Below are 16,225 nucleotides of genomic sequence, written 5' to 3' on the forward strand. Positions count from 1 at the left end.
TCATATAAAATCATGTTTTAGTGCATGTTTGTCAAATATGTAACACAATATAAACTTAGCAACAAAAGCAATAAAATGAGGTGCTCAATGAAGTTCGGTAGATTTGGTGAAATTAAAAAGAGCATTCTGTTTTGTGTAGCGCTGCCCCCCGTTGCCGTCATTATTTTTTCGTTTTAAGAACCTCTCCATTACGTTTCCATTCAGATTCAGGCCCCGTTTACACGGAGACGCTGTGACAGTAAGACGAAACATTTGGACATGCGCAGTAGTCGAGAACAAACAACAATGGCGGCGGCTGTGTGCTTCGGCAGCTATTGGCGTTGTATCGTCTTTTAAAACAGAACCTTGATATGATACATTGTGTATGTCGCCACCGAAAGAGCAACAAATACTTGCGGCAAATAGTTCAACCTTTACCCAAGCACAGGGCGACCATATGCAGCATTTAGGTAAGACTTGGGAGAACTAGCCGTTGAGGAGGATGTAGTGGAGGAAGTGGTTATACTGCTGAGTGTTGTGCTGTAAAGTTCCACTACCCACTACTGGCCGGGCGTGACAACTACATCGTTTTCACTCAGGCAAGACCTGCCGTGTAGACGTAGTCTGAACTTCGAATCCGGAGTGCGGTCGTTTCGATGCATTTCTGTCATAGCGGGGGCCTCAGGGTAGTCACCTAGCAGAGTTGAGACTTCTCCGTAGACGTTAAGCTAAATATTCTTCTCCTTCTCGTGATGTAGGCCTACTTCTAACTGATGATACTGCCTCTGGTGGTCGGAGAGTATATTGCAGGCCAACGATCACGGCCCTTACGGCCCACAGATGCAAACATATTATCCCCTCGTGGCCCTGCAGGTGGCGCTCGCGGCCCTTCGAAGGGCCGCGGCCCCATGGTTAAGAAACCCTGCTATATACGATGACCTTGAGTTTTTTTAAATATTTTATCCAACAACAATTTTACATCATGCCATCTGTCACTTTGATCGAGCTGTATAGTTGTCATTCAAGTGTCTTTACTTTTCTGAAATTCCCATTCCTTGTCCTTGTCTACTAGGTGCACTGATTTTAAAAAAGATGATTCATTACCTTCGAGTCTAACAATGCATCAACTCCTACACAGCCCCTGAAAAATCAAGTGGTCTGATCGCTTTGAGCTTCTGTTTTATATTCAAACAAAGACAGAATCACTAACACAAACACACACGCACACACAAAAGTGGTGGGTGCCTAGGGATAGAAGTCATCGAGAAAACTTCAATGACAAAGCACGAAGTCCTCAAGATTTCTTTCAACAATCAAAAATCAATTTTGAAGTCAAAAGGTGATCACAATAAAAGGATTTAATGCCTTTAAGGAGCGAAAGGCCTCCTCAGACACACATTTGATGTAGAATTCTAACTGATATTTATATATTCTGTCTGCATTATAAATTTACAGAGACAGTTTACTGTCAGCACATTTTAAACTTTGACACATAAGACGAGCTATCTAAAGGATTTTACAGAATATTGAGCGTTAAAACACCCTTTGTCCAAAAAGGTGGATGGAACAGACCTGTCTGCTGTGAAAAGATACCGCAGTGACATTTCCATTTCAGGTTGGTTATTTCATCTCATGGGACACTTTAATTCTTTTTTATTTCTATACTTCCTTCTATGTACTGTGTTTTAGAGCGAGGGTAACAACTACATTTCCCTGAGATTATTTAAGTATTTCTGATTCTGTATGCTTTAAAAACGGGTTCATCAGAAAGTGCAACAAAACACATTGATTTCTTATGAGTGGGATGGGACCATTTTCTGCTTACTTCATAACCAATGGAAACAAGAAAAGTCAAGGACAGCTATTTATGTAAAAACAGCAGATGGCATTTTTAATACTTATTTTCTGAACCTACAGCCTTCCATGAACTGTATTTATAAAACAATGGTCTTTAAGAAATCTGTAATGAGTGGATTTTATAAGAAATGTCAAAAGAGGTCGAACAGAAATAAAGATACTTGTATTGCAACAATATTGCAGATCTTCTTGTAACTTTAGACAGAGCTTTGGAAGGAAACTCTTCACAACTAGAAAACAGCACCTGTCCAAATGTTTAAAATATTCTCCTACAACAAATCACAAAGCATCTTTGCTCACTTTCAACTAGGACCTCAAGTTTCCCAGAACTAAAATCAAAAAGTTTGAGTTGCTTAAACTGAAACCAACTTGAATGATAAGTTCTGAAAGTAAGAAAACAGGGAAACAAAATCTTTATTGTCTCAGAAGGGCAATTTGGTTTACAGCAGAGATCCGTACAGGCAATACATTCATAAAAACAGCACAATGACATAAATACATACATATAAAAGAAAATTACCATGGATATCATCGTGATGGATGTGAGTGAGATGAGGGACACAAAGACCAACAGTATATTGTAAAAATGTACAGGCAACAATGCCAAAAAAACCAAACGGCTGATTGGACAAATGACCTCAGATATCCTTTAGATTTAGACCCCCTACCATTAATGAACCTCGTCCCTGTTGGCAGAAGTCTAATGTGAGAGGCTGCTATGTAAAGTTTCCATCAGTATTAAATAATCCCATTCACACACAGCTGACACAGCAGCGATGTAATTTTAGGGTTCTGAAAGTAGGCTAGACCTGTTTGAGAGATGACTGATGCTACCACTGAGCCGCAGCCGTCTCCTTAAACTCTCCTTTCAAAGTTCTATCCAAAGTTCAAAGGTCATATTATGTAAAATGCACTGCCATGTTTTTCTAGCATTAATATATGTTCTTAGTCTGTCTACAAACGCCTTAAGAGTCTCTACCCTAAGTATGTTGTCTGCTCCACTTTTCACAAAATGTGCGTTCAAACAAGCCGCTGGGAGATTTTCCCTTCATGACATCACAAAGGGCAGTAACCCCTCCCCCAGATGGGTTACACTCCCACATTGAAGTGTTTGCTCTGCCATCTGAGTCTGCCTTCTCACCATAAACAATAGGGTTGATAATCAAAAACCTTGCCTTTTGGCGACAAAGGCCGAAACACCCAAGCCCTTTCCAGAGAGGGCCAGGTCAGACACAGGTAATTTACGTTTAAAGCTACAGACACAGAAACAGCCTGTTCAGAGAAAGGCTGAAATAGAGGGGTTTACCAAAGCAATCTTTTATTCTAGTTCTAGTCAAGCAGCAGAAGCCCACAGAACTTAATTTGAAGTGTTAGTAGAGACAACTTTCCATACACCAAATTCACCAGATTAAATTGTGTGAACAAACTTGGAGATGCAGCAGTCTGTACACCTATTCGTTGTGTGTTTCTACTATAAAAGGAGACAACAGACATTCATATCTCAGGATCAAAATCAGACAACGGTCATGTCCTCCTGGTGAATCAGAATGAGATCCCAAAGGCATTTGAACCAGAAATAAAGGGAAACAAAACTGCAGATAGAACTGGCGGACAATTCGGTTCCAACTTGTTGGACTCTTTTTAAGTCGCTCTGTCTCAATCCAAGTGCTTTGGTACAGAAGAAAGCGCTCCTAGTTTCATGTCCATTTAGCTGATGATCACACAATGAACATCACGGGTACAAAATAAATGAAGCTGGCAACTTTCACGCTCACTCACATTCTGGTGCCATTGGACTTGGGACAAGATTGGTCCGCTTTCGGTTTTCTTTCCTGTCTGTTTAGCCTTGTGGCTGGTCCAGTGACTGAACCAAGGTTCAGATTTTGTCTTTTCAAATCTTTCATAATCTAACCAAAACTCTTCCTATGGCTGCTGTTGTTGAAACTTTAGACTTCATAATCCTTGTACAGCACACTTTATAAGTCCTGAGCAACATGAAGTTGTGACGTATAACCTAAAATCTGCAAGTCATATAAAGCAGTCGAGATATGCTATATTTTGTTAACTTTTATTCATTCCCAATTTTATGCTAAGGGAGTTCACATGGGAGCAAAAGGTGATACGGGGTCTGACTTTTTGTCGTTGTTGTAACTTAATAATAACAATACATTTTATTTACAATGCCCTTTTCATCAACAGATCTCAAAGTGCTACAGTACAGGTTTAAAACAGAGAACGATATTATTTAAAAAGGTTTAAAAACAAAAGCATCGAAGAAGGACCAAAAGCTTTGTTAAAAAGAAATGTCTTGAGGCCATTTTTTAAAACAGTCAGTGGATTGTGGAGCCCTCAAGGTGTCAGGGAGGGCATTCCACAGATGGCCCTATTTCCCATGGTCCCATGGAGGTTTGAGTGAGTGGAGCGGAGGGAGCGTGTTGTATTTTGTGGGTTGAGAAGTTCTTTGAGGTACGGGGGGGGGGGGGGGGGGGTGTCCATGGACACATTGATGTGTGAGGAGGGAAACCTTGTACTCAATCCTGGAGGAGACGGGAAGCCAGTGGAGTGAGTAGAGGATGGGGGTGATGTGCTCATGTTTCCGCACTCTCATCAGGATCCTAGCTGCAGAGTACTGAAGCCTCTGCAGGCTCTTGCTCGGGATCCCGATGAGCAGTGCGTTACAGTAATCCAGTCTGGAGGAGACAAAGGCATGAACCAGCTTTTCTGCATCTGAGAGAGAACTTACTTGTAACTGTCTGATTCTGCAAATGTAACAGAACGGAAAGTGGATTTTTATTGATGTTTGGGAAACTTAAGTACATGCAGTAAAATTAATGGCTCACCAATACAAAAAAAGAACCAGATTGTTTTTTAACCCCTTGACACCTGAATTTGTTTTTGTATTTAAATTTTCTTTTTTTTTTTACATGTGTTTCTGCTTTCAAGTAGATGCTACATTAAGTTGAGAAAATTAATTTGAAAATAGCACACAAAATAAATATTACATAAAAATAGCACATCAAACGGACGTTGTTCCATCTGCGACTGGTCCTGTGACAAACTAATGCTTGCAAAAGGTTCCCAGGTATGTATTGAAAGTGCATCAACCAGCAGTGGAGGAATACTGACGCTGTTTTGGCTGCATTTGGAGCGGAAATGATGTAAATTCGCAACAACAGGCGTCAAGGGGTTTCATTAATTCTACATTAAGGTGCCTTTTTTGTAGGGGGTTTTCTCCCAAGGGCCTGTGTCCACCTTGCATTTTGCACTAGCACTGCTAGTGACCTATTTTTAATTGTTCCCAATGAGGAGAGAGTGTTTGCAACAGCAGACTGCTACCTGGAGAGAGTGCTGAGCCAAGCATGCATTTTTACAAGCGCTCCACATCTTCCATGTGGCCGCTCTGAACACTTTCAAGTTGAAAATCGTTCAACTTTTCTAAAAGGGATGTTTGTACTGACTCGTACCTTCTTAGTCCGATCTCAATTAAAAAGTAAAAAGCAACAGTTGGTCGTACAGCGGCTCTTGTCAACAGACTTTTGTCATTGAGATGTTACAGAAGTGCAGTGCTTTTATTCTCAGCACAAACTCTTGAACCCGAACACAGAGCAAACACTTTTCTGCCCAGGAATAAATCTCTGTAGAGTCAGTAGATCTGCATTAATTCTAGCTGCAGTCTAACAAACTTCTTGTGATTTATTACAAAAGTGGCATCCAAGGTTGAAACATGAATCAGTACTTCAAAAGGCTATACTTTCATTTTGATGTATACTTTCTTTGTTAAAGCTACAGTGAGGGGTTTTTAGCCAGCAATGGAACAGAATAAAATGAATCACGATGTCACTTTATGACCTACAAAAAAATAAGAGGCCAAAAGTGATTCAACTGATCATTTCTATGAAGTAAATTTAAGTTCCTGAAGCTGCTGCCGGGGGTCAGACGAAGTGTGCAGTCTGCCGTAACAGCCTTTAAGTTTAGATTTAGATTTTCCACACCAAAAACATTGTTGAGTGATTCATTTGAGTATTCATAAAAGATTCGATTTTTCTTGACGCTACCTACACATGTAAACGACAAAATCAGCGAAGGGATAAGACCGTTGACCACAGGGGGTCGCCAAAATAAACAACTACTAAAGTTCATTCGAGGAGCTTAATGTTTCCATACCAGCTACTGATGTGACATATATATCAGCTGTGTACATGTTACAGGGAATTGTACATTGTGCTCTGGCATCTTCATTCAGAGTGTTTGCTTGTATTGAGAAGCCTGTCACAACGCACGTGATCTGAGCATGGGGCACCTTTAATCCAGCGACTTCCCTTTTAACATCAAACACCTGCCAGTCACAGTGCCAGCATGACTTGACTTCCCCCGGACTCTTCATGGCATGGCTCTAAGGGACAAACTATAACTGCTTTCTTTTATCACCAATAGATCGACGGTTTTTTGGTCATATCTACAATGTTTTTAAAAGTTTCTTTGTAAGCTAGCATTTGATATCAGATGGTTAGAATGTGCAGGGCACCTTGTTACCGTTGTTTCTACAACTGAAGGTTTCCTTGGGAGTACAGACATTGCTTTGATTTGTCGCAAAAAGAAGAGCATTGCGTAGTGACTAATAAGCCCCCAATTTGTACAATGGACCTTCAAAAGAAAGTTGTCTTTAACGTTTCTGCTTTACTCTATTAGATGTTTAGGTTCGGCTTTCATGCTTCATCTAAGAGAATACCAAACGCGGTGCCATGTGGTTTTTAAAACGCGGAAATTGAAGGGAGACGTGTGGGAAGAAAACCAATTTGTGTTTAGCTTTAAGTTCCGTCCATCATATAAAGGAAAGATATCCCAAAAGCATGCGATTACATTTCTCATTAGCCAAGATGCCTCAAAACTTTCGAGTAATTTAGACTGGAGGCCATCTTTCTTAAATATCTTTCCATTAGAAAATTGACCAAATTGGAAGGGGGGGGGGTGAGCAGTCTGAACAAAATGCTCCCCTATCTCTTCCTGGTAACAACCGTTCCTATCAATCCATTCATTTGGAGATAATTAAAAAGTTGCCAAAATAACAGTGTTCAAATCTGTTGGCCAGAGCTATTAAAACATTTCTTCCCTCTCTCTCTCCGCTGGCGCAGCTGCCAAGCGAGGTGACACTCCAAAATGGCCAGCTGTTATCAGCGCACTCCACACCAGTTGGTCTCAATGCTTTAGAGAATTTGTTTAATAAGATTTCCCCCCCCCCAAAAAAACCCCCCCGCCATTTCCTTCTCTTTTGCCCGTGCCAAATTTTCCAGGCATGTGGGGAAAACGTGGGGAGGAGGCATGGAAAACCCCGGGATTTAAGCAATGTTACTATGTAAATGCTGAAAATACAGCCATCTAATAAGTTGTCAATGCTGGCAGGAGTTGTTGCTTGCATTTTGTTTCTTTAAGATGATTTGTAGACTCTGCTTTTCAAACGAAGTCTGTATGGAATAGATCGTAATAAATTAAAGCAGCACCAAAACAGATCCAAGGACATTTTCTCTTTGAACTAAGAAGCGTTTCAAGTGAGAAATGAATGTAAAAGAGTAATAATTGCTCTAAATTTCAAACCCTTGAGGTCAGATTATATTGGAATAAAGTAAAAAATGTTGAACCAAATTAAGCAAAACTCTCCCTCTTCAACGCTCATGCCATATTTCTTGCTGTCACGCTTGTGGAAGCTGTTATTTCGCATGACTTTAAGCCAAGAACATTGAATGAGCAGATTTGGGACATTGCTAAAATGGAGTTGACCCAATCAGTAGCGGTTCAGAATGAATGAAATGCTGAAAAAAAGAAAATGTACCCAGTGTCAGAGCCTGCTAATTAAACACGTCCATCAGTGGAGTTATTCCTGCCAGCACGTCGGCTGTCTCCGACTGTGGCTGAGTGGCACCAAAAGTGTTTTGCTTTTATTATATTCCAAAAGAGACATAGTTAAAGTGTAATTAGGAGTGTAAGCGCCGGCGACACACATCACATCACACACACAGGAGTGAGATTTTCGGTGTGCTCATGTCAGCTCTTTAATTACTTTCCAGGGAGGGGGGAGAAAAAAAAAAAGAAAAATCAAACAAATGCACAAATCATGCTAGCAAATCCCCAGTCCATTCACATGATTCCAGTTCTACCAACTGCTTTTCAGCCTGGAGCTAGACCTAAGCTGCTTTGTTAAATAAATCCATTGGGATAAAAGTCTGCAACCCCAACTCCCCACCCATCCAAAAAAAAAAAGAAGAAGAAGAAGTCAGTATCGCTGTGCACAGATGTACAACTTAATTTAGGATTTCTGACCTGACAAGTTGAGATAAAATAATCTCACCTGAACACCCAGCAGATAATGACATCTCAAGGTTTACTCACTTCAAGTTTGAAGTTGGTTATCTGTGTCACTGGGAGCATTGATGTTATAACCTTCCATGTTAGACTCTGAAATATTCGTCATTTTTATCTTGGATTTTTTTCACCTTAAAAGGAACAAAAGTACTGTACAATTGCTTGTTCATTATCAATAGCTCATTTTAAAATGTCCTGTTTTTTTGTCTGAGGTTTGTTTCAAAGTTCTTAAAACATATGGCTTGAATGATAACAAAATCCAAGTCTCAAAGACGGACACAGTTGCTGAAATCTTTTGCGCTCAGCGTTTATTCATTTTTGGCCAAGCTTTGTCGAAATGATCCAATCAAATTCTTTCCAATGTTATGTCCTATCTTCTATCTTGTGAGTGCTTTTTTTTAACATTTCAGTAAGGAAAAAATGTCACTATTTGGCAGTTGGATACTCTCTAAGTTTCATTTTATTAGGATTTTAAATTTGTAGAAACTTAGATTCAGATTCAGCTGAGTACATTATTGAGAACAAAGAAACACTAAATATTAAGTTATTTTTTTCGAATATAAATGCCAATTTTTAGTCCTCAGTGAAAATTGAAGAAACCAGAAGGTCAATTTTGGTTTAATTTTTCTTTATTGTCAGGACATGGCAAACTTTACTTGAACATAGGAACATTTCACAATCATAAGCACAGACTGGAAAACGCTAATATGACAGTTTGCTGCTAGGTAGTAACACTTAAGAGCTTGCTGAGAGGCCAGTAACATTTGTGACATTTGGTCATTTCTAGCTTTCAGTGTATCAAATGGTGGATAAGGTTTGTGGTCTTGCCAAACATAGCAATACATCTTCTGGTGTAATTAAAGTTTAAAATCTATCGGACATTTGTTAAAGAACCCCACCGATCGACCGGCCGATAAAATCATATCCAGTGACTTTTAGTATCGGCTAATTTCTTTATGTGTGCTAATTAAGACATGCTCCAATATTACAAAATGTATTCAGGAGTTCTACAAATAACTTTGTGAAATATGGCTATTATGCTCTTTCTTTAACTGATTGAAATGTAAAAATAATTGCCATGTTGGTTGCACAAGTAAGGTTCAGATCCTGTTAGGAGGTATGTCGCCTCAAGGGGCGCGGTTCAGGGAGTGAGAGGAAAAAGGGAGGAGCAGAAGAAGAGAGGGGAGTGGAATGTACTGCGCTTGACGAGACTGTACTAAAGTTATGAGAAAGACCCAGAACGTGGGATTCTTTCATTCATTCATTCCTTCCTACACACCCACGTCGCTCACACTGCTTTCCAGTTGAGTCACTATCTTGACTTCATTTTAGACTATTGATACATTTCGGTTTTCACAGGAATAATGCTGCAATGCTTAGCAGGGCATTAAGAGTGAGTGCTGTTGTACGGGGCCCAATTACGTACTGTAGGTTTCCTACTGTTGTTGCAAAACTTGCACATTTTGAGGCAATGCTTTGGTTTGAGGGTTGTCAGCCATTGGGGGGCCCCCTACAGGCCTGGGGCCCCAAGCAGTTGTCTGCCTTGCCTGTTGACAAACAGCACCTCCGACTGCTTGGTGGTAGAGCATGAAGAACACAATACTGTCTACGTGCATGTTGTGATGGCAGCTTTCACTCATAATGAAACTGCTCTTGAACACAGTGCAAAGACTTGATCAAACAAAAACATGTACATAAAAGAAATTGCTCTTCAACAAAATGAAATGACGTGATCAAACATGTCGATTTGTATCAAACATATATTAGATAAACAGCAGCGATGCTAGATGTATAGAAACCGCTTTAAAAAAGGGCAGAATAAATCATGAATTGTTTAGATTGCACTCAGCAATATTATAATCAAAATCAAATCAAAGGTTGTTTTTTTCCCCCCCCCCCTCTCCTGAGGATACAATCACAACATGGAGAGGAACTCCTGTGCTGATGTAATTTAACTGTACAGTAGCAGGAAGATAATGAGCAACATCCAATGCAAATGTCTCTGCCTCCTGCCTGTGCGTTATTCTAAGCATATGTCATGAAACGTACTCGACACACTATCTGGAATTAATTGTCTTTGGTGCGTAGCTTGCAGTCAAATGAGACGCTAATTGTAATAATGGTGCAAAGATGCTGGATGAGAGGTCAGGGGTGGTATAAGCATGTGCTTTAAATGCATGAAACTGCAGGGAAATCCGGATTACCCTTTTCCCTTTATAGCCTCCAATCTGTGATTTTTAATGTTATTGCTTTTCTAACACTTCTGGGATGCTCAGTTTCTTTATTATCTAAGTGTGTCACTGCACTTTGACTTAATCACAGATGCATTCTCTAATAGCCGTCACAAACTACAGCTTTTCAAACTCCTACTTTCACTTTCACAGATAGAATGATTCTACCAACCCAAAAATATTTCCTTCAACGACTTTAGCTCCACGACCAGAAACCTGGTAAAAACTAGGATCAATATTGGAGATGCTTTTGAAAAATAGGCTGATGCAGAGCTGGTTTAATGAAGGTTCAGTGTCCGCAACACAACAACCTGCATGCACATCAACTCTAGAAAGGAGGGGACATGGGGAGACAACTCTCAATGCTGTGAATTTGGACTGCAGTACCCATTTTAAACACTAGGTGTCAGAGCTATATATGGCTCCTTTAAGTATTTTCTCGAAGTCAATAGCTTCTAATAATCCCTTAAAGCAAGTTCAACTATCCCTTTAAAGTTTACAAAACCTAGCCACAAATACTACAGCTTTCCTGAGGTTGTGTAGAACTTTTACACTTGATTATCTGAGAATTAATTTACATAATTAAAAAGATACTATGATAAGACTGAGAAGAACTGTGTCCCCCAATAGTGTACACCTGTTGTAAAACCTGACAGCCTTGTGCTTTTGTTTCAGGAAATAGTAAAACAAAGACAAGCTGTTTTCTTTGTACTAACGCAGCTGTTTGCATTCTGTGTCGCTGCATAGGAAATCATAAAAGACCTATGAAATTTCAAAACTTGAGTTGTTTTAGTTGTGAGTTTACACTTGAGTTGTGTTTATTACAAGAGAAGCTTTAACATTTTTGAAAATCTTTAAACATGTCTAAAACAGTGAAACAAAACAAATCACACTAATGCTCCTAAACTGACAAGCTATGTAGATTAAACTGGTTTGAAGCTTACCTTAAAGGGCATTTACATTGCAGTATTTCCAGTCAGCAATTCAGACACTTATTTGAAGAACTCGCACTTGAATAACTCTCTGGTCAGCATCTAAAGCAAATCTAATGCAAGACATTTGGCTTTAATTCCCCGAGAAAATCAAATGGCCGACCACCCAACATTTTAAACTGTGATTGATATGATTGTTTTGCTCGAGGTTTCTGCCTCTTAAAAGGATGTTTGACATTATTACTTAAACTCTGATAAATGTTGCTTAGTGCTCAAGATGGTCCTCATATTTTTTGTAAATAAATACTTTATTTAAATACTGTATTTTATAAGACATGGGTGTGGGAGTCCATACCTCTGCACTGTCTAAGAGCAATGAAATAGCTAGCATCCAACATGTATTTTTTCCCCCAACTGTTTCAGTGATTATCTGTATCCACGTCTCCAAAAAAGAATGTAATCCGTGATGTGTACATTTTAGTCAAACAGTTTCTCTGTTAGTTCACAAGGATAAAGAATTTTCAAGCACAACTTCAATGAAGAAGAATGAAAGGCTTAAAGAGGTCAACAAGCTCTAACAACTTGCATTATAAAGATCAACGTCATTAACAAATTAGACTGACATAATTCAGCTTGTGTCCTTCTTTAGAGTCACCAAGAAGCAGATTGCAAACACTTTCAATAGGGTAGGTACAAAATGGAGAAAAAGGTAAAAAAAAAAAAAAAAATCAAAGACAACCAATCAAATACATCCATATACCTATATGTATCAGCCAATAAGGCAGATGCAAAGGTGGGCTGGTTCGGTTTGTTGGCCGGACCAATGAGCACTGACATGGAGATGTCAGGTGTGTCCAACAAAGTCTCACCTGGCCAACAAGTAGGGACCAATTGTGATGGAATGGTCCCAATAAAAAGAGTAAGAAAAGTACATTCAAACAAAGCTTTTGTAACAAACAAATGAAAGGATTTAGAAAGAAATAAAAAATGAAACAATTAAAACACTCCAAAAATATTTTAAAAAAAGGGTCACACTTCAACAACACTAAAAACTCACTAATTAAAAAATCCTCATTCATCCCACCTGGAAATAAACTTTATAAATAAAACTTTCAAAATGTGTGTCTCTCTTTTTTCCTGATAAAAGGAATATTACACCTCTTGGATTTCCTTTGAGGACTTCTATTGCTAGGAAAAATAAAGACAAAATGGGGTGTTTCATTTCATCACAATGTCTTGCAACTGTGCAGCCCTCTTTAAAGATATAACATGGGAGTTCTCTCTGCTAGGTGATTGAACCCTCAACTTTCCGGTTGAGAGACGATGATTCTACCAATTGATCCACAGCTGCTAGGATGTACTTAAATGGCCTGCTCTAGCATGGAAAAAAAAAATAAAGAACTGATTTCAATGGATTGGTCCTGTTCAGCTTATTCTAGTATGTGTGCTCTTTTTACAGAAAGCTGAGTTTTTTTCTTCTGTACTTATGGTTTTATGACTTATTACGTTCTCATCTGACATCCATAGGGGTAGATATTCTAATTCCCCAGGTTGTCCTTAAAAACACATGTAGATTACAGTCTACTTCCTTTTTTTTTGTTTTTAAAGGAACATTTCTTAGACCTGAGGGGGTTAAATTTTGACTTTGGTCAAGCATCTCCTTTTCATGTTTTTAGAGAATTAAACCAACACGATTTAAATGAAGCCATACTGTTAGTGGATATTAGCCATACTGTTATTAGTGGATAGAGAAAGGGTTGGAATGGTTGAAATGATTTTTTGTTATGTGTAACCTTGAGCATTAGACTTGAAGACTGCAATTCTTTTAATGCAATACATTAAATGAGGTAGCAGTGTGAGCTAACCTTTAGGAAGCATAGACGGATTGTTGAAAGAACAACCACTTTTTCTTAAACTAAAAAAAGCGCACCGACAAGTCAGTAAACATATATAGTGAGACATCTCAGCTCCTGGGAATGTAATTGTTAGAGTTACTAGAATTGATAAACAAAGCCAATATAGCGATTTGGCCCATCTCACGACTTATCAAAGCAATGACCATGTCAGAGCAAGGCTGTGTGGATTAGTGTGACTGTTACTCTGTGTGTGTGTGTGTGTGTGTGTGCGTGTGTTGGCAAGAACCACTCAGGTGTTCTCCCCCAGGCCCCCCAGATATCATCAGTCATTATCCCCGTCATTCATCAAACACTGCAGGTGCACGTGAGCAAGGATGCCTCACCGTTGCCTCCGTTTCCCCTCATGTCTTCCTACCTTTTGCTGCTGCTCTTTCACTCTATGGGGCCTTTCCAAACGTATGTCCCAGGAGGCCATATGTAAATTTCTACATATTGGAGGAGCAAGCAGATTTAGTGAGTAGACAAAGAAAAAGGAAAGGGAATAAATAAAGTAGAAGGAAAACTGCAGGTAGCTAATATCTCAATCGCTTACCTAATGTTTCTGCTTCCCCCACCCTGAAGCAAATACTCACCCTGTGACAGAAATAAACTGCAATCCCTTCTCTGCAATGGATGTTTTAGGCTAACCGTCAGTCCATCTTTTCTGGGGAACAACACTGTGGCTTTTTGCTGTTCTTGTAGCTAAAACAAGCTTGTGCGTAGCTCAACCACTTCTTGATCTAAACAACTTTAAAAGGCTTGCTGCAATAAGTGTTGCATACACTGTTGCATATCCAAAGTGAACTAGGTTGGAACAATCCTTATAGATCATTGTATGTTTGATCTTCAGTCATTAACTCTTCAGTCAGTAATTGCTGTTTTTCTAATTTTTTGGACTCTGGTTATGATGAAAACAATGTTGCTAACTCTTTTGCCATCATATTGAATAATATTAGCTAGCTGGGTGGAAAGTGTACATTTAAGAACTGTATAACAGTAATAGCATCAGTGAACTACAGCTGTTTCTACATAAACAACTTTACTGACAATTTTATCAAAAGTAATATTCAAGCCTATCAAGGATTCCCTCTGTTCTTTTGTCTACTAGTGCAGGAAAGTAGATAACACAGCGTGCAAAGTTTCTTTCAGTTAATAAGCTTACACAAATCAAGCTAGCTAGCAAAGGACACAACAAGAAGCATGACTTAAAAACAAACCAGGGAGATATTATTTAAAACGATGCTTTGCTCGCAGTCTTCAACAATATTTGAACATCAGATTTTAATATAGTTGAGCTCTGGTGCTGTAAAGTGACCCAGAGTAGCTTTTAATTTTCTTTGAGTTCACACTAAGCTAAAGATAAATCAATCAAGCTAGTAAAGGACAGAAAGCAAAAAAACATTGATGTGAATGAATTCAGATGAATATTTTATTTGCAACAAAACCTTGCTGGTAGTCTTTTAGAATATTTTTAACTGGCAAAGCTAAAACAAAAAAACAAGAGAATCTGAGAAAAGGCAGAACATACCTATTAGCATTAGAATGCTAAGCTAATCTCAAATGAAAGCAACTGGTGATTAGGCTTTATTCAATTTTATGAAGATTTCCAAGCAAATAATATTACCACTAACAGTTTTCCCAATATTGTGTTACATCTGTGTCTAATGAGCCTGTGCTCTCTACCATAGAGTGGAGACAACTTTAGGCTCCCGAGCATATCGCTTTGAAGGAGATTATTTACTTAGTTTAAAAAAAAAATCACCAGTAGTAAGTCATTATTTCTATTTTCAGACAGAATTTAATTTTCCAGAAAGGAGTTGTTTTCCATGTCGAGTACAGTTCTCATGCTGTGTTTTCTAAATGTAGTAGTGCTTTCTTGTGACTGCCATTGAAGCTCTCATCACCACTTGATTTTTCCTCATTTAACTACAGCCTACACTTCAGATCAAACCATAAAACCAAGGGGGCTTAAACAGCATTGAGGGCCTCCGTTTCCTGACTTGTAAATTGCACTGAAGTACTTGAATCTAAAACCAAGCGCACAAATACATTTCTGGTGTTACCATACGTAAATGATTAAATGCACAACTTGAAGTGTTTTGCAAGAATGTAGTTGCATGTCCTTGTATGTTCCTGCTATTCAAGTTTGGTTTGCAAACACACGTGTCACAGAATCCTTGAGTATGCTAATGGTCCCTCTCATAATTACTCCTTTATACTTGTCTGGGTGCTTTTTAGTCTCTGAACGTAGAGTACCATTACCAGTCAGTGGATTGATTGCGTTGGTTGTCCCGGTTCTTGAATCTGCTCAGTGTGAAAATGCATTTTACTTAAGCCCTCGTCTTTTCAAGGGCTTTTGATTACATGTAGTTTTACATGCCTTTTTAGTGTATAATTTAATCAAGTTAAATCTAGATTTTCAATGATAAATAATGCACTCTACACTCTGATGGTTCCAGCAAAAACAACCTGATGTCAGGTCAACATGTAATCTCATCTATTGGAGGCCACTGAAATCTGTATATTAACTGTTGACATTGGAGCCAAAGATAAAATAACAGAAAGAAAAAAATCTAATGGTTTAACAAGAGATTACCAAAATTTGAAGATCTATAAAGAACACATTACGGTATATGACTGTTATAATGATGGAAATCTTGCTTGGGTGCTGCAGTAATTCTGAATTCATCTTTTTTTTTTTTTTTACCGCTCGTTGAATTATTCAAATTGTTATCCAATTTTTCAGGTACACTGACATCAAGAGTCCTCTGAGTGCAAGATTGCTATGCAGGCAATTCATAATAATATATATATATTTTTTTAAAAACAACTTATTTCATATGTACTTATTATGCACTATTACCACCTTCTTTTTCCAATGGATGCTACCTCCCAGATTATTTTGTTGCAAACCTTGGGAACTTGAATTTTTTCACTGGGGATCAAAAAAGGATATCTTATCTTAGACTGACCA

This window comes from Symphodus melops (assembly GCF_947650265.1).
Source record: "Symphodus melops genome assembly, chromosome: 20".
Classification (NCBI taxonomy): domain Eukaryota; kingdom Metazoa; phylum Chordata; class Actinopteri; order Labriformes; family Labridae; genus Symphodus; species Symphodus melops.